General features: G+C 38.5%; 1 pseudogene; it reads left to right on the forward strand.

Moving 5' to 3' along the window:
- LOC121030059 (tigger transposable element-derived protein 1-like) overlaps positions 1 to 22,106 on the forward strand; it is a 70,974-nt pseudogene extending 48,868 nt beyond the window's left edge.
- The last annotated feature ends 2,246 nt before the right edge of the window (positions 22,107 to 24,352 follow it).

A 24,352-nucleotide genomic window follows, 5' to 3' on the forward strand; every position in this document is an offset into this window, starting at 1 on the left:
ATGATCTATTTTCTTTATTTTGATATGGGTGTTTCATTTTATATTTAGAAAATTCAGTGTTTTGTGGTTACTTGTGTAATTATAAATATATAATCCCCTTAGCCCTTTAATTTTTTAGACACAATATCTCTTTTTCCCTGCTATGAACAGATGATTAGCTTATTTGCACATCATTCTCTCAACTTCCTCCCCCTGCCCTCCCAATTTTGATCAATAATATATTTTTAAAATTTACCTTTGTGCAACTTATATATGCTCGTATTTCTATTACTTCACTTCCAACTTTAAATGATTTCACTCAGATACATTACAGATCATTGTACTTACTCTTCTTCTCACCTTTTTCCCTTATGCCCATTTCAATCTGTGATACTTAAATTACTTTTATACTGCTGGGCATACAACATTTACATTTTTCTATTGCAGGGAGGGTATAATGTTTACCATTTTGTTTCTTTCCCTCTAATCTTTTTTTTATTTAAAAAAAAAATTTTTTTTTCAACGTTTATTTATTTTTGGGACAGAGAGAGACAGAGCATGAACCGGGGAGGGGCAGAGAGAGAGGGAGACACAGAATCAGAAACAGGCTCCAGGCTCTGAGCCATCAGCCCAGAGCCTGACGCGGGGCTCGAACTCACGGACCGCGAGATCGTGACCTGGCTGAAGTCGGACGCTTACCCGACTGCGCCACCCAGGCGCCCCTCTTCCCCTCTAATCTTTATATTGTCTTTTCTTATTTCTTTCTTTTCTTTTCTTTTCTTTCTTTTTTTTTTTTTTTTGTAATTCCAAATATGTGTCGGATTTCCTTAGTCTGTTTCTGTATCATTTTCTCCCTAATTCTTTTCAACTTTTAAAGAAATAAATTTCTTTTTTGTTTTGATTATTTTACCGTGTTTATTTTATTTGATTTGTGGTCCCTCCAATTTTGCCTTATTTCTATGATTTTTTTTTCCTTTTGATTCTCTGCTTGTTTCCACTAGCTCACCTTTCATCAATACCCATTGATTCGCCATCCCTTCCCTGAGTTCTTACATTGCTGTTTTCTGATCTCCTTATAGAGAGTTAATAGCTTCAATCATTTTTTAAGCCCATGTGGCTTCCTGTCCTGTTTCTCTCTCTCCACTTAATCAATGAAATTCTATGTTTACTTGCAACTTTTGCCATCAGAACAGGGATATATTATCCAGGCAATCTCTGCAATGTACAGCAATTCATGAAAATAGATGGGGCGTAAATGGAAAGAAATAGTGCTTTCTCTTTAATGGAAAGATAGTGTTTGACAAATATTAATAAAACATAGGGTTAGACTTTATGGAATTTTTATTGACAAGACATCAAGTTTAAGCTTGTGTTTGAAAGAAGATTATAGTATAGGAAAGCAGTATGAGAAATGACCTAGTAGAAATGTAATGATTGTGGTCCTTGGCGAGAACCTAAGTCAGCAAATTCACTATTGTTATACAACAGCTGGGAACCCATGAGACCTAAATTGTGAAGCAATACCAACCCAAGTTCTTGTATATATGCCCAGGGAGGGATGTGATACCAATAGTTGTGGATAAGATGGTTTAATGAATTTTTTATATTTTTTAAATAAAATATATTAATCTAAGCTCTATAGCCATGCTTATCTTGTATTCTAAATTTTACTGAAATGCTCAGGAAAGGAATATGCTACTTGGACACTTATGAAATGAAATATATCCTCATGGATGTGCTATGCATTCCTCCATAAATATCTCATAGTACTGTATGTGGCCTATTCCACAACTTTAGAAACTGTAGAAATCTCTAGTTAATAATATGCATGCTGAAGTACTTAAGGGGTATGTACTGATGTCTGTAATTTACTTTAAAATGCATAAAAATAGGACAGATTGATAAGTGGACAGAGGGTGGACCAATGGATACCTATATGAAAAAGCAAGTATAGTGAAATGTTAATGATAGAATCTAGGTGATGTTCACTATAAAATTATTTCAACTTTACTGTATACTTGAAAATTTTCATTGTAAAATGTTGGGGGAAATATGGACATAAAAGAGGGGCACCTGGGTGGCTCAGTCGGTTGAGTGTCCGACTTCGGCTCAGGTCATGATCTCACAGTTCGTGAGTTTGAGCCCCGTGTCAGGCTCTGTGCTGACAGCTCAGAGCCTGGAGCCTGCTTCAGATTTTGTGTCTCCCTCTCTCTCTGCTCCTCCCCTGCTCACACGCTGTCTGTTTCTCTCAAAAATAAATAAAGATTTTTTAAAAATATAAAAAAAAGAAATTACTGTAGTTGTTACAATATATAATTACTACAGTTTAGTCGCTGATTTCATGGTATTTAATTCCAATTGGTAAAGCTGGAGGACTCAGGCACAACAGCTTGATGATTTCTCTCTATTCTGCCTTTTTCTCAAAGTTGTCTGATTGGCCTGCTAAATTAAGAGGTTGGGTTGTCCTAACTCAAATGTCCACGGTAAGAGGCTCCTGGCCAGGATCCCTTCAAGAATGGAGGGACTAACACCCAGTGGAGCCAATTTCAGTGGAACCACTGCTAAAGCAATTCTCCTATTACTATTTTGAAACCAGAAAAATTACTTCCCAAGCAATCTTGTCCTGGAATTTCACTGGAAACAGCACAATTTTTGTAGGTCATGGAGGAAACTTCCAAAGTGGGTATCCAGTTTTGTAACCCCCAGTTAGTCATCCAATATGTGGGTTCCATAAACTCCAACACTCTAAATTTTGGTCTCTTATCATACATGGCAAGTCTGGATGCTAGACACCAACTTCAAATAGGATATTTCTAGAGCTTGCCCAAATGTAGCAACTCAAATGGGTTGTTTTAATGAGGCCAAAGGGTACTGGCCTAACAGATTTCTTATTTATTTATTTATTTTATTTTATTTTATTTTATTTTATTTTGAGGGAGAGAGTGTGCACATGTGCATGCAAGCAGGGGAGGGGCAGAAGGAGAGGGAGAGATAGAATCTTAAGCAGGATTTGTGGCCAGCACAGAGCCCTATATGGGGCTCGACTAAAGATCATGAGATCATGACCTGAGCCAAAATCAAGAGTTGGATGCTTAACCTACTGAGCCACCCAGATGCCCCTGATGGATTTCTTTTAAAAGCTAGTTGCTAATTATGGCCTTCTGTATAACATATAACTTGCTAACATTCAAATCTCATAGGTTAAGCCAAAGGTGTACATTTTAGTGGTGGATAGGACCACAATATGGTTACACAAGATGGTTTCTTGGCTTTCAATCACTTTTGTTAAAATCAGAAAGAAAAAAAAAATTCTGACTGTTGTGAGTTGAATAGTGTCAACACAAAGATACGTTGAGGTCATTTTCCTTGGTACCTGTAACTGTGACCTTATTTGGGAAAAGGGTCTTTGCAGATGTAATTAAAATATAAATTAAGATGAAGTAGGGAGGGCCCCTTATTCAATATGACTAGCATTCTTATAAGAAGAGAAAACAGAGAGATAGGTAGAGAGGAACACCGTGTGATGATGGAGGTAGATATTACAGCAATGCATCTGCAAGCCAAGGAATAATAAGATATTGGCAACCCCCAGAGGCTAGGAGGGAGGCACAAGACAGACTCTCCTTCAGAGCCTCCAGAAGGGACCAAACTTGCCGGTCCCTTGATTTCTGACTTCTAGCTTCCAGAACTGTGAGAGAATATATTTATGTTGTTCTAAGCCACAGAGTTTGTGGAACTTTGCTGCAGCAGCCCTAGGAAACTTAGATGCTGACCATACTAAGGAGACCAGTGGATATAACCTCAAGGATTAATATGATCATAAATAATCTCTTCCTGTTTTCTATAATCTCACCACTCATTTCTTCATTTCTTAGAGCCACACCATGCTATCAGTGATGCTTTAAACTTCACTTAGAAAAGATTGTGAAATAAAAATACAAGTAAAGATTCACCAGTAGAAACAGGTGACCCCAATATGTGGGTCATGTAGGTGCTTACTGCGACAAGACATTGTGGGTTGGATTATGATTTTACATAGAGAAGGAAGCTTATCACACCCTTGATAAAATTCATACTCTCCCTGCTAACAGGCTTCCTTTCTCCAAAAGAAAGAGAAAATGGAGAAAATAATTTTCTAGAAAGCCAAACAAAATTTAAGTAGGGCTCTGGCTTATTTTATTGTTTCTTTTTGAAGTTTTTATTTCAATTCTAGTTAGTTAACATACAGTGTAATATTAGTTTCAGGTGTACAATACAGCATTTCAACACTTTCGTACAATACCTGGTGCTCATCACAAGTGCCTTCCTTAATCGCCATCACCTATTGCATCCATCCCTCCCCCCAACTCCCCCTCTGGCAACCATCAGTTCCCTATAGTTAATAGTCTGTTTCTTGGTTTCTCTCTTTCTCCATCTCTCTGTCTCTTTCTCTCTCTTTCCTTTTGCTCACTTGTTGTGTTTCTTAAATTCCACATATGAGTGAAATCATATGGTATATGTCTTTCTCTGACTGACTTATTTCACTTACCACAATATACTCTAGCTCCAACCACATCATTACAAATGGCAAGATTTCATTCTTTTTTTATGGCTGAATAATAGTCCATTATATTTTTATACCACACCTTCTTTATCCATTTGTCAATTGATGGACACTTGGTCTGCATCCATATCTTGGCTATTGTAAATAATGCTGCTATAAACATAGGGGCGCATGTAGCCCTTTGAATTAGGGTTTTTGAATTTTGGGGGTAAATAACCCAGTAGTGCAATTGCTGGGTTGTGCAGTAGTTCTATTTTTAACTTTTTGAGAAAACTCCATATTGTTTTCCCCAGTAGCTGCACCAGTTTGAATTCCCACCAATAATGCATGAGGGTTCCTTTTTCTCCACATCCTCACCAACAACTCACACAACTTGTTTCTTGTGTTGTTGATTTTGGCCATTCTGACAAGTGTGAGATGTTATCTCATTGTAGTTTTGACTTGCATTTCCCTGATGGTAAGTGATGATGAACTTCTTTTCACGTGTCGGTTGGCCATCTGTATGTCTTCTTTGGAGAAATGTCTATTCATGTCTTCTGCCCATTTTTTTAATTGGATTATTTAGTTTTTGGGTGTTGAGTTTTATAGGTTCATTATATATTTTGGATACTAATCCTTTATTGGATATGTCATTTGCAAATATCTTTTCCCATTCCATCGACTACCTTTTAGTTTTGTTAATTGTTTCCTTTGCTGTGCGGAAGCTTTTTATTTTGACAGAGTCCCAATAGTTTATTTTTGCTTTTGTTTCCCTTGCCTCAGGAGACGTATCTAGAAAAGAAAAAATGCTACAGCAAATGTCAAAGAGGTTACTGCCAGTGTTCTCTACTGGGATTTTTATGGTTTTAGGTCTCACATCTTGGTCTTTAATCCGTTTTGAATTTATTTTTGTGTATAATGTAAGGAAGTGGTCCAGTTTCATTCTTCTGCATGTGGCTGTCCAGTTTTCCCAAAACCATTTGTTGAAGACATTGTCATTTTCCCATTGTTTATTCTTTCCTGCTTTACTGAAGATTAATTGCCCATATAATTGTGAGTTCATTTCTGGGTTTTCTATTCCATTCTATTGATCTATGTGTCTATTTTTGTATCCGTACCATCTGTTTTGATTACTACAGCTTTGTAATATAATTTGAAGTATAGAACTATGATGCCTCCAGCTTTGTATTTCTTTTTCAGGATTGCTTTGGCTATTCGAGGTCTTTTGTGGTTCCATACAATTTTAGGATTTTTATTCTAGTTCTGTCAAAAATTCTGTTGGTATTTTGATAGGGATTGCATTAAATGTGTAGATTCCTTTGGGTAGTATAGACATCTTAACAATATTTGTTCTTTCAGTCCATGAGCATGGAATATCTTTCCATTTCTTTGTGTCATCTTCAATTTCTTTCATCAGTGTTTTATAGTTTTCAGAGTTTGGTTAAGTTTATTCCTGGGTATCTTTTTTTTTTTTTTTTTTTTTTTTTTTGTGGCTCCTGGCTTATTTTAAATAGGTTGTTTATTTCTGCTTTTGTCCTGATTTTCTTCACTAAACTCATACTTTTCTGGTCTTAGAAAGGGAGCACAAATATACATGAAGCTATGATAACATTTTTGTCTTTAGAAACAAAAAATGACATTTTCAAAAAATCATTTAGAACCATGGGCAGATTTTCCTTTCTTTGTTGTGATTTGCATGGTAAAGTCTTTAAAATTGTGCAAAAGGATGAAAGTACAAGAGTAAAACTATGGCAATTTTCCTTTGTCCATTCAAAGAGCCACAGTGCTGGGAACCTGTATTTCAGGGCATCAGGAAATGAGACAGTGGACTTTGAACTTTCCCAGACTCTAGGGTCACTTGCTATTATTTGGGTTTAACACAGCTACTAATTGGCTAGGAGGAAATAATTTGTATTACCTGGGCATTTCAAAGTGTGTGGCCTAGGATAAGCAAGATCATCTTGAACAGTGACAGGAGCTGGATTTTACCTGAGGAGAACTTTTTTTTCAAGTTTTTATAATTTGTTATAAAATGTTTTTGTTCTGTTGCTACCCAGATATACGCTTGTGAATATGTTCTTACAGCTCTCTCAAAGCATACACTAGCACTTTGAATCACAGCATCAAAAATCATGATTGAATTTTTTTCCTTTCTTTTTGTTCAAAAGGCCTCAGATTCAGTTATAAAGAGACACGTGGAGCCCTAGGGTGATGCACTGGCTTGCTTAGGAAGGGTCAGGCTCATAAACACAAGTGTGAGCTCATAAATGTACTTTTCTGCTGGATATAAAAGTGCTAGTGTTGTAGCTGCAGGGGAATTTGATGGCACCTTCACATTGGGTGATATTGGGAGAGCCCTTTAGTTGGAGGTCTATAAACTGCGTGGTCTTCTGAATCCCAAACCCTATACTAGTCGAAGACTATGTAATTAATTCATGGCTTTAGGTGTTGCCTCCCCAATCCTTATCTGTGTATCCACTGGGGTTAAAAAGGAAATGTTGAACATGTTTTCCTTTCCCGTTTTTCTTTTCTACACACTGAATTAAAGCCTCCATGTCCCCATTAGAATAGATGTTTTTTTCCCTAATATTTCTTCTTTGACTCTCTAGTCTCAAATAAAAATGACATCAAAACAATTTCTGAGCACATACTGCCTTTTCTTTCAAGGTTCTGTACTCTCATACTAATCCCATTTACAAACACATTGCCTAGATTTATTTTGAATTCCCAGAATTCCCGGGTCATACAACAACAATAATTTAGCCAGACATTATTAAGGACATTAGGGAAGGTGGGGGGAAAGTTGGCCTATAAAGAAAATATATCTGCCAGCTCCATCAGCATGAAGACTGGGGCCTTGTTTCTTTCTTTGTTTTTTTGTATACTCCATTGCCTTTTAGTGCTGGGTTGTCCAGCCTTACTCTACTCGCCTGAGGAGGCATCTCAGACCTTTACTTTTGGAGCACAGCTCTGGAAATTGTTTTGTGGTTATTATCATTTACTTCACAAACTTATACATATTGCAGTACGTATAAGCCGTTAAAGGAATGAAGTCTTTCAAAAGGCCTTTGGGGCCTTTGCCTAGCGTAAGCAATACTTAGGCTGTAGCTCTCACCATTTTGCTTGGAGCCAAGGTGCTCTTCTAAGAGGAGATAATGGAGTTTATAGTAAAGAGAAAGATGTTTGCTTGATGAGATTGTTTCTTCAAAACACTTGCTACTTGAAGCTGGATGAAACTAAGAACAGAGAACACAGCTCTGGTAAAGAAGAGGATTTGCTTATCTAATTTGTTTTATTCTGGTTAGGAAGAGCCCTCCTTCTCTAGGAATGCTTACAGAAATTTATGAAGATTGTAGAAAGAAATGACAGTCCGTTCTAAAAAGAACATGTAGGCTGATTATACTTGAATAACACAATCTGCCAAGACTATAAAGTGGATTCTAGTTTGAACTGCCACTTCTCACTCTTTTCTTTCTAAAATTTTTAATGTTTATTTATTGAGAGACAGACAGAGTGTGAGTTGGGGGAGGAGCAGAGAGAGAGGGAGACACAGAATCAGAAGCAGGCTCCAGGCTCTGAACTTTCAGTGCAAAGCCTGTCATGGGGCTCAAACTTGTGAACCACAGGATCATGACCTGAGCCCAAGTGGGAGGCTTAACTGATTGAGCCACCCACTTGCCCCACGACTTCTCATTCTTAAGAGAATAGTGATAATTTAAAGGAAGTTGTCTTAGCTGTAGAACCTTTTAAGTTCTTTTTTTTTTTCCTAAGGCTTTATTGAAGAAACTTAGAAATCGAGAGAGAGAGAGAGAGAGAGAGAGAGAGAGAGAGAGAGAGAGAAAGGGAGAGAAAGAGAGAGAATCCCAATCCTTGCACTCTCATTGCAAGCCTCATGCAAGGCTTGATCCCACAAACCTTCAGACCATGACCTTAGCCACAACCAAGAGTCAGACGCTTAACTGACTGAGCCTCCCAAGCACCCCTAGATTCTTGTGTGTGTCCCTGTGGCTCTTGTCCTCAATATTTCTATTGAATTAATTTCTGCCTTTTGTTCAGGGCACTTATTACTAAGTCTTTGTCTTATTATTTTTTTAATTGAAGTATAGTTGACAAATAATGTTACATTAGTTTCAGATGTACCACATAGCAATTTGACAAGTCTATGCATTATTCTATGCTCACCACAAGTGTGGCTACCATCTGTCACCATACAGCACTATTATAGTACCATTGACTATATTCACTTTGCTGTATCTTTTATTCTTGTGACTTATTCATTCCATAAGTGGAAGCCTGTATCTCCCACTCCTCTTCACCTATTTTCCCATTCCCTTCTACACCCCAACTCTGGCAACCACCAGTGTGTTCTCTGTATTTCTGAGTCTGTTTTTGCTTTTTATTTGTTTGTATATTCATTTAGTTTTTTTAAAAGATTCTACATATAAGTGAAATCATATGGTATCTGTCTTTCTCTGTATACTTAATTCACTTAACATAATACCCTCTAAGTCCATCCACATAATCATAAATGGCAAAATCTCATCCCTTTTTATGACATTTCAATTCGTGTGTGTGTGTGTGTGTGTGTGTGTGTGTGTGTGTATGTGTGTGTGTGTGTGTGTGTGTGTATGTATACCACATCTTCTTTATCCATTCATCTATTGATGGACACTTGGGTTGCTTTCATACTTTAGCTATTGTAAATAATGCTGCAATAAATGGGTGTTTATAAATCTTTTCAAATTAGTGCTTTTGTTTTCTTTGGGTAAGTAGTCAGCAGTGGAATTATTGGGTCATATAGTAGTTCTATTTTTAATTTTTTGAGGAACCTTCATATTGTTTTCTATAGAGGCTGTACAAACTTATATTCCCGCCAACAGTGCATGAGGGTTCCTTTTTTCCCCACATCTTCACCAGTATTTGCCATTTCTTATTTTTTCTATTTTAGCCATTCTGACATGTACAAGGTGATATTTCACTGTAGTTTTGATTTGCATTTTCCTAATGATTAGTGATGTTGAGCATCTTGTCATGTGTCTGTTGGCCATCTGTATGCTTTCTTTAGAAAAATGTCTACTTAAGTACTCTGTCCATTTTTAAACTGGATTGTTTGGGATTTTTTTTTTTGGTTTTGGGTTGTAGAAATTTTTATGTATTTTGGAATTAGCCTCTTACCAGATATATCATTTGCAAATATTTTCTGTCATTCAGTAGATTGCCTTTTTGTTTGGTTGACGGTTTCCTTTGGTATAGTTCCAATAGTTTAATTTTACTTTTGTTTCCCTTGCCTCAGGAGACATATCTAGAAAATTGTTCCTATGGCCAATGTCAAGATATTACTGCCTGTGTTTTCTTCAAGCAGTTTTATGGTTTCAGGTCTCACATTTAAGTTTTTAATCCATGTTGAATTTATTTCTGTGTGTGGTATGAGAAAGTTTTCCCGTTTCATCCTTTTGCATTTGGTTGTCCAGTTTTGCCAGTACAATTTATTGAAAGACTGTCTTTTCCTATTGTATATTTTTGCCTCCTTTGTCATAGATTAATTGGCCATATAAGCATGGGTCTATTTCTGGGATCTCTATTCTGTTCTATTGAGCTGTGTGTCTGTTGTTGTGCCAGTACCATGATGTTTTGATCGCTGTAGTTTTGTGGTAAGTCTTGAAATTTGGGATTTTGATTCCTCTAGCTTTGTTCTTCTTTCTCAAGATTGTGTTAGCAAGTTAGGATCCTTGTTGGTTCATAAATTTTAGTATTATTTGTTCTAGTTCTCTAAAGAATATTGTTGGTGTTTTGATAAAGATTGCACTGAATCTGTAGTTTCCTTTTGGATAGTGTGGACATTTTAACAATATTAATTCTTCCAAACCATTAACATGGAATATCTTTCTATTTATTTGTGTCATCTTCATTTTTTTCTTTTTTTTAAAAAAAAATTTTTTTTCAACGTTTTTTATTTATTTTTGGGACAGAGAGAGACAGAGCATGAATGGGGGAGGGGCAGAGAGAGAGGGAGACACAGAATCGGAAACAGGCTCCAGGCTCCGAGCCATCAGCCCAGAGCCTGACGCGGGGCTCGAACTCAACGGACCGCGAGATCGTGACCTGGCTGAAGCCGGACGCTTAACCGACTGCGCCACCCAGGCGCCCCATCTTCATTTTTTTCAGTCAGTGTTTTATAGTTCTTAGAGTATAAGCCTTTCACCTCTTTGGTTCGGTTTATTCCTAGATATTTTATTCTTTCTGGCATAATTGTAAATGGGATTAATTCCTTAATTTTTCTTTCTGCTACTTTGTTATCAGTGTATAGAAATGAAACCAATTTCTGTGTATTAATTTTGTATCCTGCAACCTTATTGAATTCATGTATCAGTTCTTATAGTTTTTTGGTGGAGTCTTTAAGGTTTTCTATTTGTAGCATCATGTCATCTGCATATAGTGACAGTTTTACTTCTTCCTTACCAATTCAAATGACTTTGATTTCTTTTCTTGTCTGGCCACTGTGGCCAGGAGTTCCAGTACTATGTTGAATAAAAGTTGTGAGAGCAGACATCCTTTTTTTGTTTCTGATCTTAGGGGAAAAGCTCTCAGTTTTTCACCATTAAGTATGATGTTAGCTGTGAGTTTTTCACATATGGCCTTTATTATGTTGAGGAATGTTTCCTCTAAACCCACTGTGTTGAGAGTTTTTATCAGAATGCATATTGTACCTTGACAGATGCTTTTTCTGCATCTATTGAGATGATCATATGATTTTTATTCTTGTTGATACAATGTATCACATTGATTGATTTGCAAATATTAAATAATTCTTGAATCCCCAGAATAAATCCCAGTTGATTGTGTGAATGATCCTTCTAATGTATTGTTAAATGTAGTTTGATATTATTTTGTTGAGGATTTTTGCATCTATGTTCATCAGGGATATTGGCCAGTAGTTTTCTTTTTTTTGAGTCTATGTCTGCTTTCGATATCAGGGTAATGATGGTGTCCTAGAATGTATTTGGAAGCTTTTCCTCCTCATTTTTTTTTTTTTTTTGAATAGTTTGAAGAGTTAGGTATTAACTCTTCTTTAACTTTTGGGTATAATTTACCCCTGATGTCATTTGGTCCTGAACTTTTGTTTGTTGGGAGTTTTTAAATCACTGATTCAATTTTGTTACTAGTAATTAGTCTATTCAGGTTTTTTATTTCTTCCTGATTCAGTTTTGGAAGATTGTATGTTTCTAGAAATTTATCCATTTCTTCGAGGTCATCTAATTTGTTGGCATATAATTAATTTCTCATAGAATTTCTTTATAATGTTTTGTATTTCTTTGGTGTCAATTATTCTCCTCTTTCATTTCTGATTTTATTTATTTGTGCCCTCTCTCTTTTTCCAGCTAAAAGTTCAATTTTGTTTATCTTTTCAAAGAAACAGCTCCTTATATCATGATCTTTTCTTTTGTTTTTTTAGCCTCTATTTTATTTATTTCTTCTCTGATATTTACTATTTCCTTCTTTCTACTAACCTTGAGCTCTGTTTGTTGTTCTTTTTCTAGTTCCGTTGGGTATAAATTTAAAAGTCTTTTTATAGTTATGAGTTAAAATCTGTTTCAATTACAGTTTATGCACTGAATCTTTGTCAGTTGGCTTGTAAGGGAGGGTTTGCTCCCATCCAGTATGCTCTGGCTCTTGCTGACCTGTTCCTCGGGACCTGAGGCACAAATAATCTCTCCCCATTGAGAACACCCCCAATGTGCTCCCCCATAACACTGCCTGGGTAACCATTCAATCCCTCCCTCTACCCAGCAATACCAACTCTGGAAATTAAATGTAATTACTTAATGTTCAATATCTAAAATGAGGAATTGTCAGTCTAGATAAGGAGCCCTCAGGATCAAGGAAGCCAGATCAAGGAATCTCAGCATTTAACAAAGTCAACCCTAGAAACGTAATTTAAAGTTTTCTATAATTTACACTTGCACTTATAATTACCTTTTTATTGTCAGCCTTCTCCAAAACTTGTATGTTTTGTGAAGCAGGAACTGAGTTTATTTGGTCCACTAATATGTCCCAGGACCTACTACAGAGCCAGGAATGTAAAGGCAACTAACAATGTTTGTTTTTCTTCATATTGTCATAGTAGCCAAGACTGGTGCTCAGTAAAGTGGGATGAATCACTGATATTTAGTCTGTCTGATACATACTGGATTAACTTGCATTAACTTCTGAGTTTTCCTATTCCCATTTTTTTGTATTTCCAGTCACATTTTATATTTCCACTCACCTAGAAGATGCTTTCAATTATTTTTTTTATGCCAAGAACAGGTTTGGCATATGGAAAGAGTTTATGGAATGAATAAACAGTCTTGGGAAGGTTATCTGGCATCTATAGGCAATACTAATTTGGAAGCCTGGACATATAACAGAGAACAGGAAAACAAATTTAAGACCCTCCACTCAGACCCAAATGATGAAGGCAGAACTGAGACAAGAGGGAAATTTCCAGGCTTTGGCAGGATGGTTGAATCAAAGCAGCAGTTGCTCACTTTGTCTACTATTTTGTGAGTGATCTCTGCTCACTTTCTGCTGGAGGTTCCCCAGCCCACGTGCCAAGGTTTCCATGCATGTATTTTCTTAGGTAAAGGAATATTTTAAGATAGAGAATAATTTGGGGCGCCTGGGTGGCTCAGTCGGTTAAGCGTCCAACTTCGGCTCAGGTCATGATCTCACGGTCTGTGAGTTGGAGCCCCGTGTCGGGCTCTGTGCTGACAGCTCAGAGCCTGGAGCCTGCTTCGGATTCTGTGTGTTCCTCTCTCGTTGACCTTCCCCCATTCATGCTCTGTCTCTCTCTGTCTCAAAAATAAATAAACATTAAAAAAATTTTTTTAAAAAGATAGAGAATAATTAAATGCTTTCAAATTTTGTGTTTAACATATTCAAAAAGGCAGCAAAGCAGAGTGGATAAGAACGTAGATTCTGGAGCAGACTCTAGATTTGAATTAGGCAAGCTATGTGACCTTGAACAAGTTATTTGATTCCTTTCTTTCTCAGTTTCCTCATCTGGAATGATGGTAACAATACCTATGCTACTTCATATGGCTGTCATGGGGATGAAATGAGTTAATCTTTATAAATCTTATAAAGTACTCATTATAGTAAATGATATATAAATGTTAAATATAAACAATTGTCTTGGCAGGGAGGAAGATAAGGATATTGCCATGTATATTAGCCTCTGAAGTTTCTTGTTCTGTTGCAAATATTCTATATTTCATGTCTTCTTTAGAGTATGCATATATCCATGATATTTCCTTGCGATATCTACTTGAGTTATCAATTTAAACCTTGCATCTGGTGTAGAATTAAACGGCACTTGCCCAATGAGATATCTGATATGGAGCCCACAGTCAATTGTTCTTTGATAACTCAGTTTTCATTCTGCTTCCACAATCTTGGGAAACATCCACTAGAAATTGGCAGAACTTCTGCTCTCTAATCAGCACTACACCCTGAGTTTTCCTCGGAAGCTGGAGGAGAGACCTGGTTTTCAAACAATGTAATTGCCCGTTTAAAGACATACCTTGTTGGGGCGCCTGGGTGGCGCAGTCGGTTAAACGTCCGGCTTCAGCCAGGTCACGATCTCGCGGTCCGTGAGTTCGAGCCCCGCGTCGGGCTCTAGGCTGATGGCTCAGAGCCTGGAGCCTGTTTCTGATTCTGTGTCTCCCTCTCTCTCTGCCCCTCCCCCGTTCATGCTCTGTCTCTCTCTGTCCCAAAAAAATAAATAAACGTTAAAAAAAATTAAAATAAATAAAATAAAATAAAGACATACCTTGTTTAGTTTGTCTTGAGCCAAATGATTTCACCTGGTTCTGGCAGTGAAATGACAGCTCAGGTTCTCATCCACACTCCAGAGTTTCTAAGGTGACCAAAGCAATCACAGGAGCATTGATATTCTGGATTTAATCAGTAGACATACTGCTTTATGATTCACTTAAGTTGTACAGCAGAATCCTTTCAGGAGGACTGAAGGAAAGTAATTCTCCCTCCGTCATGAGAAAGAAGTACTTGTGAACTTTGTTGTTGTTATTGTTTTTTAAACAAGCCGGTATCTTACCAAGGTTGAGCCCAGAGGGATGAAAATGAAAATAAGAAGATATGGATAGAAAGTCAAAATGATTGATGGGGCGCCTGGGTGGCGTAGTCGGTTAAGCGTCCGACTTCAGCCAGGTCACGATCTCGCGGTCCGTGAGTTCGAGCCCCGCGTCAGGCTCTGGGCTGATGGCTCAGGGCCTGGAGCCTGTTTCCGATTCTGTGTCTCCCTCTCTCTCTGCCCCTCCCCCGTTCATGCTCTGTCTCTCTCTGTCCCAAAAATAAATAAACGTTGAAAAAAAAATGTTTAAAAAAAATTAAAAAAAGAAAGTCAAAATGATTGGGAAGTCCAGGGACAAAGGTGGACTATATGACCTGATGTGGTAGGGTTGTCGAGAGGCAGAGCTGGAGGCAAGATGGAGGGATATGTGCCCAGGAACTCAATGATCCATACTCCTACCTGGAAAATACTGGTATCCATACTTGACACCGTTGTCCTCTTGATTGACTACATTGATTCAAATATTCCATCCACCTGGCGAGATTTAACAGTGTTTGGCGTGACCATCCCTGCTTTGATGTTATGAGCTTAGCTAATTCAGTCAAAGAACAGTTTATAATGAAAGCCCTTTATTTTGAATTTGAGAGAAATCTGTTGGATGGGAATGATATCTCCACTTGGGTTTCTAAATTCCATCCTTTTTCCTCTTAATTTCACCTAAACTATCTCTTTCAAGACCAAGTCCCAGGTCCTTACACATGGCCAATCTCAAAGGCGAGTCAAAATGAACACTTGTGTTCCGTTTATGGAGCCTCCCAAGAAGGCATATCTTTCACTCCACATCCTGATGCCTGCTACTTGAAATTTGAGCTCACCCCTTTCTCTTTCTTTACTGTATTCCTGGCTGATCACAAAAATGGGACTATCACATCAGACTCACACAAATCATAGATCTTACCTAGGGTCAAATTTTATTAATAATTTCAAGGAGACAAGTAATCAAAAGGCATAGCATAAGCATAGGCCAGTTTAGGACTGTCAGTGAAGGTTCCTAAGCCCTTTTTCAAAGTACTGGATTGATTCTGAATATATGAGGTCTCTATAGGATGTGTGCTGGTCAAATCACTTACCCAGAAGTAGCCCATTTAAGTCTTGAAAACTCTCCATTTTATACTCAGCTGGTTATGTAGCTTGCATGAATTTTCAGAGAACTCTGCCCCCCAAATTCACAGATGCCAACTTTGTTTACCAGAAGCAATACAGGTAGCCTTGTACCCGTGCTAAAAGTTTTTTTAGGGAGACTCTTCCCCTAGCAATTCAATTATTTTACCTGGCATAAAACCTGTCATTAGCATCTTTATAAAATTAGACCATGTCACCTTCTTTATTTCCTGGGGATAACCCTATGGAGAATGGATTACAGACCTGCTGTTAATCCTGTCCCAGACATAAAGTGGCTGCTTACTTGGAAAGCCTGGGGGAGCAATGCTCTGGGGAATCCAAGATGAAAGCTAACATCACGGAGTCCACTCTTCTTATCAAAGGAAAGAGCCATGTTATGAGACCTACCAAAAAAGCAGATAGTGAAAACTTTTCCTTTTTACTTAAGTTTTTATTTAAATTCCAGCTAGTTAACATATGGTGCAATATTGGTTTCAGATGCAGAATTTAGTGATTCATCACTTACATACAATACCTGGTGCTCATCACAAGTGCCCTCCTTAATATCCATCACCTATTTAACCTATCCTCCCACCTCCCCTCCAGCAACCCTCAATTTGTTCTTTATAGTCAAGAGCCTGGGGGCAACTGGGTGGCTCTGTCAGTTAAGTGTCCGACTCTTACTCCAGCTCAGGTCATGATCTCATGGTTCCTGAGACTGAGCCCCATGTTGGGCCCTGAGCTGACAGTTCAGAGGCTGCTTGGGATCCTCTCTATTCCTCCCTCTCTGACCCTCCCCTGATCGCACTCTCTCTCAAAAATAAAATAAACATTAAAAAAAAAAGGAGTTTGTTTTATGGTTTGTCTTTCTCTTTTTCTCCCTACGTCTATCTGTTTTGATTCTTAAATTCCACACATGAATGAAATCATATTGTATTTGTCTTTCTGTAAGTGACTTATTTCACTGAGCATAAGCTAACCATCTTGTGGCAAATAGCAAGATTTTGTTCTTTTTTTTTTTTTTTTTTTAAGAGAGAGCACAAGTTGGGGAGGGGCAGAGAGAGAGGGAGAGAGAGAATCCCACACAGGCTGTGTACTGTGCGGGCAGAGCCTGATGCGGGGCTTGAACTCATCTACTTTTGGACTGAAACTCAAAAGTCCAGATTCAAAATCTCATCTTTTCTCTACAAGGTAGAGACTGTGGCCATGTGACTGCTGTATCATGCATAACCGAGAACAATGGCTACTGCTCTCTGATGAGCATTTACTCTGTGACGGACTCCATTGTAAGCTCTTCACATAAGTGACCTCATTCTAGTTGCAACAGTCCTGGAGACAGTGTTTATCCATACTTTGCAGATGAGGAAACAGACACAGAACAAGTTGGCGCAGATCAGAAATTTGAACTGAGGTCTCTTTAACCCTGACCCCTGTTCTCATTGATTGTTACAGTGACTCTCCTCGATAGCTTGGATCCCATCAAACAACCTCATTTCAGTAATTGATTTAAATTTTTTCCTCCACAAATGAACAAGAGTGAACAATTCTTTGGCCAGGGCACAGACAGCCATGAGTTTAGAGCTGTCTTCAGGACTGAACATTTGTGGATTTTCCCATCTACATAGATAGATGTGAATTTTAAATTATTTTCACCTGATGCCCTTTCCCTACCACTGAATATCCCCCCTCTCTCATATTCATTTTATTATGCTTCACTTTATTTCACTTCCCAGATGTATGTTGTACAAATGGAAGGTTTGTGGAAACCCTGCGTGGAGCATCTATGAGTACAATGTTTCCAATGGCATTTGCTCACTTTGTGTCTCTACGTCACATTTTAAAATTTCTTACAATATATAAAACTTTTTCATTCTTATTACATTTGTTATGGTGATCTGTGATCAGTGATATTTGATATTGCTCTTGTAATTATTTTGGGCCACCACAAACCATGCCCAGGTAAGATGGCAAGCTTAATCAGTGACTGTTGTATGTGTTCTGACTGCTCACCAGCCATCTCTCTCCCTCTCTTTGGGCCTCCCTATTTCTTGAAATTTCAACAATATTTAAATGTTAATAATTCTACAGTGGCCTCTAAGAGTTGCAAGTCTTCTTCACTTTCAATTAAAAGCTAGAAGTAATTATGCTTAGTGAGAAGGCATGTCAGAAGTCAAATTAGGCCAAAAGCAAGGCCTCGTGTATGAGTTGGCCGAGTTTTAAATGCAAAGGAAAAGTTTTTGAAGGAAATTAAAAGTCCTTTTTCAGTGAACACACCAATGATATTAAAGCAAAACAGCCTTACTGCTGATATGGAGAACATTTTGGTGGTCTGGATAGGAGACGAAACCAGCCACAACATTCCCTTGACCCAAAGCCCAATCCAGAGCAAGGCCCTAACTCTCTTCAGCTCTATGAAAGTTGAGAGAGGTGAGGAAGCTGCAGAAGAAAAGTCTGAAACTAGCAGAGGTTGGTTCATGAGGTATAAGGAAAGAACCCGTCTCCATAACATCAAAGTTGAAGGTGAAGAAACAGGTGCTGATGTAGAAGCTGCAGCAAGTTATCCCAAAGATCTAAGATAATTAATGAAGGTGGCTACACTAAACAACAGATTTTCAGTGTATATTAAATAGTCTTCTATCGGAAGAAAATGCCATCTAGCCCTTTAATAGCTAGAGAAGAGAAGTCAATACCTGGCTTCAAAGTTTCAAAAGACAGGCTGATTCTCTTGTTAGGGGCTAATGCAACTGGTGATTTCAAGTTAAAGTCAATTCTGAAAAATTCTAGGGTCCTTAAGAATTATGCTAAATTTACTCTGCCTGTGCTCTATAAATGGAACAACAAAGCCTGGATGACAGCACAATACTGAGTATTTCAAGCTCACTGTTGAGACCTACTGCTCAAAGTAAAGATTCCTTTCCAAACATTACTGCTCATTGACAATGTACCTGGCCACCCAAGAGTTCTGATGGAGATGTATGACAAGATTCATGTTTCCAAGCCTGCTAATAGAGTATCCATTCTGCAGCCCACAAATCAAGGAGTAATTTTGACTTTCAAGTCATCTTATTTAAGAAATACATTTCATAAAGTTATAGTTGCCATGGATAGTGGTTCCTCTGGTGGATCTAGGCAAAGACAAGTGAAAATCTTCTGGAAAATATCCACCATTCTGGATGTCATTAAAAATATTCATGATTTGTTGTAAGAGGTCAAATTACCAACAGGATTAACAGGAGTTTGGAAGAAATTGATTCCAACCCTCAGGGATGACTTTGAGGGGATCAAGACACCAGTGGAGGAAGTAACTGTGGTGGGAACAGCAAGAGAACTAGAATTAAGCGTGGAGCCTGAACATGTGACCGAATTGCTGTAATCTCATGATCAAATTCAAATGGATGAGGAGCTGCTTCTCATGAATGAGCAAAGAAAGTGGTTTATTGAGATGGAATCTCCTCCTGGTGAAGACGCTGTGGAGATTGTTGAAAAGACAACAAAGGATTTAGAATATAAAATAAACGTCATTGATAAAGCAGCAGCAGGGTTTTAGAGGATCAACTCCAATTTGGAAGACGTTGTACTATGGGCAAAATGCTATCAGACAACATCGCATGCTGTAGAGAAATGGTTTGTGAAAGGAAGAGTCAGTCACTGCGGCAAGCTTCATTGTCTTACTTTAAGAAATTGCCACAGCCACCCCCACCTTCAGCAACCACCATGCTGATAAGTCCACAGCCACCAACGCTGAGGCAAGCCCCTCCACCAGCGAAATGGTTAGGTTGCTGAAAGCTCAGGTGATGGTTAGCCATTTTCAGGAATAAGGCATTTTTTTAAATCAATGTATGTACATTATTTTTTAGACATAATGCTATAGCACACTTAATAGACTCTTATATAGTGTAAATATCATTTTTATGTGCTTTGGGAAACAAAAAAATTCATCTGACTCACTTTATTGCGATATTTGCTTTATTACAGTGGTCTGGAACAGTACTTGCAATATCTGTGAGGTGTGCCTGTATGTATATTTATAAATGTATATGCCATATTTTTGTTATTTATGTGTATATATGTGTGCTTATCCTTTTCTACTTTAGGTCTAATATGGCTTTGTCTTCAATTAATGAGGACTTGAAAAGGGAGCATGGTGCTACCTTTTCATTAACTTCTCCCTTTAAACAGAGAGCTACTAGAAACCTGCCATGGAAAGATGTGTTTACTTTTCTTAGCTTCCAAGGGTAGAGAATGCCTGTGATGGCACAAGATGATTCTACTTCTGGGTAAATACAACCCAGTGATTATAATGAAGAATTTAGTTAAAGTACTGGAAAACCAAAGGCCAGAATTTAATTAAACAGCACATACTTAAATGCACTAAAAATCATGCTTTAACCAACCAATGCTCAAAATAACCAACCAATGCTTTAAAATGAAGATTAAGGCAGACCCCTGTTTCTCCAAGGCATCAGTCCCACCCACGTCTCAACCAAGCATTTCTATAATCGATACACGGATCCTTATCCTAGCCTTCTAGTTTCTTTAAAGTCATGTGAAATGTAACAACTTTCCATTTCTGAGGTACTATAATTTCACAAGAAGAGCATACTTTATTTTTTGTAATTTTTTAATGTTTATTTTGAGAGAGAGCAAGAGAGAACAAGCGGGAGAGGGACAGAGAGGGAGAGTGAGAGAATCCCAAGCAGGTTCCGCTCTGCCAGCATAGGGCCTGGATGCAGGGCTCAATCCCACAAACTGTGAGATCATGACCTGAGCCAATATCAAAAGTCTGACGCCTAACTGACTGAGCCACCGAGGAGCCCCAAGAAGAGCATACTTTAAAAACGCAACGTAAAAATAGCATTTGAGGGGGCACCTGACTAGCTCACTTAAAGGAGCATACAGCTCTTGTTCTCTGGGTTGTGAGTTCTAGCCCCATCTTGGGTGCAGAGATTACTTAAATAAATAAACAAACAAACCTAAAAAAAAAAAAAAAGAATAGCATTTGATACTTATGAGTTGTGGTTATCCATTAACAAACACTGATAAAGCACATGCTATGTGTCAGGCATGGAGTTTTAGAAATGAGCAAGATACAACATCAGTCTTTGTGAACCTCATAGCTTAGAAATTAAAGTACATTAGGCTTGTAATGAGCACTGCTTCCAAGGTTTAATCTCTTTGCTACATTAAAAATGCAGTGATTTTAGGGAATTGGGGATGTGTTGCCCACCCTCGAAGTCTGTGGTGGGAATACAGGAGCACGAGTTCCTCTCCGCTGGCAGTGACGGGGCAGTGCTTGGAGCACTGGGGCAGGAGCTCATAGGGCCAGTTTTCATTTTTCTCCCACATGTGTTTCTGGGCAAGTCACTGACCCTCTCTGAGCCCTAGCTTCCTTGTGCATAGTGGGGAGAATCCTTGCTCGGCTCACTTCACCCAATCATCATGAGGTCAAATAAGAAAATACATGCAGAAACATTTTGAAGGTATTTTAAGGTACAAAGTTTTGTCTATTTTGCTCACTCCTATCTCTAGCATTTAAAACAATGCCCGAGGGGCGCCTGGGTGGCTCAGTTGGTTAAGTGGCTGACTCTTGATTTCAGCTCAGGTCATGATCTCATGGTTCTTGAGATCAGCTCTGCATGGGACTCTGTGCTGAGGTTGGGATTCTCTCTCTGTCCGCCCTCTCTCTGCTCATACTCTATCTCTCTCTCTCTCTCCAAATAAATAAATAAACATTAATAAAATAAAATAAAACAGGGGTGCCTGGTTGGCTCAGTCAGTTAAGCATCCAACTTCTGCTCAGATCATGATTTCACAGTTCATGAGGTCGAGCCCCACATCTGGCACTGCACTAATGGGGCAGAGCCTGCCTGGGTTTCTCTTTCTCTCCCTCTCTCTCTCTGCCCTTCTCTCTCTCTCAATAAATAAATAAATAAATACTTAAAAATAAGATAAAACAATCCTGAAATATACTGCATGCACAATGCACACCATCATTAAAAAAACATTCACATTTTCACTTTAAACAATTAAAATTTATGGTAATTGATTATTTTCTGTTTTACAAAAGGAAAAAAGTCATTTTGTGTAACTTCTAACAGTTACCGCCCCTCAGGGCTGGAAAAGATCTCAGGGAGCCCAGCCTTGTGGAGCCACCTGAGTTCCCTCAGTCCCTGCCAGGCCCTGACAGGTCCCAGCCTGTTCCAGATCACAGCCACTAGGGGGCCACCTCGGGGCCACTTGGCAGAAGTTCACTCAGCTGAAACCCGCCTCCACCTGAGGCCACAGATCAAGTCTCCCCAGTTCTTTCACCTTCAAATATTTAAAGACCGTCGTCGCCTCTCCCTGCCCTCAGATCTCTCATGTCCTGGCTAAATTGAGTGGTTTCTCATTTATAAACTCAGGGTGCTTAATAACTACTTTTCTTGTTAACAGGATAAGTAGATAAATAAAGACCAAACAAAACCCTTTACGAGTGTACATCTTCTGCTACCCACAGCGGCTTTTACAAAGACAGCCGTTGTTGGCATTACGTGTGGGTATGCATCTGAAAAATGTCTGCAAATGTGAAATGAATATTAAGGTTAGAGGGGATAACTGCTGTGACTTGTCATATCTGCCATTATAGAAGATAAATACAAATATTGCAGAAAACTTATAGTAGAAAAAAACCAGAATCTATCTATCAATTATGAGATAGTTGAATGAATTATGGCACATACTTAATGAACCATTACAGTTACAGTAAAGGTGATGCTTACCAAAATTATACAATAACATGGAAAATGCTTATACCATAATGGGATTAAGTGAAATACACATATGTATGCACACATTTTTACATACAATATGATTAGTATATAAACAGCCATGTTTTACAACAGTCTAAAAGCAAATGCAAAAATGCTAAAATTGGTAGTTTAATGGTGGTGAAGTTATAGATGATTTTCTTTTCCTCTTTCAGCTTTTCATAAAATGCTGATACTACTTTAAAAATAATAAAAATTTAAATGTTTTTACATTTTTACATTTATTTCAACAGTTCTTTGAGATTTTATGCACAAATACACATACCTAGATACATGCATGCATGTGTGTGTGCGCACACACACACACACACACACACACATCTTCCTTCTGTTCCTTCTCCTCATTATTACCTACCTTCTTCACATTGAGTCAATTTCTACAAATAGAGACCTGCCTTTTGGTGGAATCAGAAATATTAAGAATAGTGTTAGCAATAATTTGAGGAGAGGCAGAAGTATGCTGAATGCTTTCGCACATAGGGGCACATTTCTATCCTTGTTAAGCCTTAGTTTCCTCAACCGTAAAATGGGAATAGTGATGATAACAGCAGCTATTTCATAAAATTATTGTAAGAATTAAATGCGATGTCTGCAAAGTACTTGGTAAGGCATGGGGTAGTGCTGAGTGTTATTGGCTTCTAAGATAATTCTAAAATTGCAATGGATTGAAATTGTGTGTGTGTGTGTGTGTGTGTGTGTGTGTGTGTGTGTGTAAACGTGTTAGTTGTTAAAGAAGGCTTGAGGGAAAGGTGGCCAATGGTGACAAGACAGTGCCTGAGAAGTAGAGGCAGCTGTCCCGAGGGAAGTCCCCCAGGGCCTGACTGTCTGATGCTCCTGGGAGATGAGGGAAAAACAGGAGGGTGTGGAATATACCAGACAGGTTCCAGACTGGCAGTGTTAAGGAGCCTGCAGCAATTCAGTGAAGGCAGGTGGCAGTGAGCTGTCGTTGAAGCAGGTAGGACTTTAGGGACTGCATGTGGATCAGTTTATGTTCTGTAATGGCAGGGATATACTGGCTTGGTCGTAAACTAAAACTAGAGAAAGAAATCTTTAATGTAAAGATAATGAGTGCAATAGTCCCCTGAGGCAAAGGGATCAGAGAGAAAAGTGGGAGAAAGGTAGACTTCGTCGGAAGGTGAAGCCATGCAGGGCTGCAAGATCTCATCTTGTCCTCACCTACCTTCCTGCATGGAGGCAGGCATGCAGACAGAGGCATGGATATGTGGGACATGCAAGTGGCTATAATCTCTAATAGCAGAGCTAGAGATATGTTTTTCCATTTTGAAATAATTCATGCATGCCTAATATTGGCTGTGATCTAATTTAAGGAATAATAGAAAGCAAGGAGCCAGAACAAACCAGTCTCTGCTTTCCATTTGTTGTCAGTGAGTCAGTGAGCCCAGAGCCAATAAACAGAAGCTTCGTCATTATCGTGTGATAGTAAACACTTAAGAAGCCACCAGAAATTCACTCCAAAATGCACAATTTGATTTTGAGAAAAAGAAATACGAGAGCGTTAGAGCCTGGGGCTACAAGTTATCACCACGAGGCTATGGTTTCTCCTTGGTGCACTGTGTCTCTCTCTGGTGGTGTAAAATGTATTCAGCTTGACATTTCAGAGAGGCTCAGAGCTCCATCTTCCTGACTGAGTGCCAAACATGAACAAAAATACATTAGATGTTTTGTCTGCTTGGTCCCACGCTCTGTAGGTGGAAGTCTGTGCAGTTCCAGAGGAACAATAGGCAGCAAGAGGAAAGCTCCAAGCAAATGTGCTGGCACTGGAAGGGAGGAACGGGATGGATACCGTGAGGA

This window comes from Herpailurus yagouaroundi, unplaced genomic scaffold (genome assembly GCF_014898765.1).
Source record: "Herpailurus yagouaroundi ecotype Mexico unplaced genomic scaffold, PumYag 139, whole genome shotgun sequence".
In the NCBI taxonomy this organism is placed as follows: domain Eukaryota; kingdom Metazoa; phylum Chordata; class Mammalia; order Carnivora; family Felidae; genus Herpailurus; species Herpailurus yagouaroundi.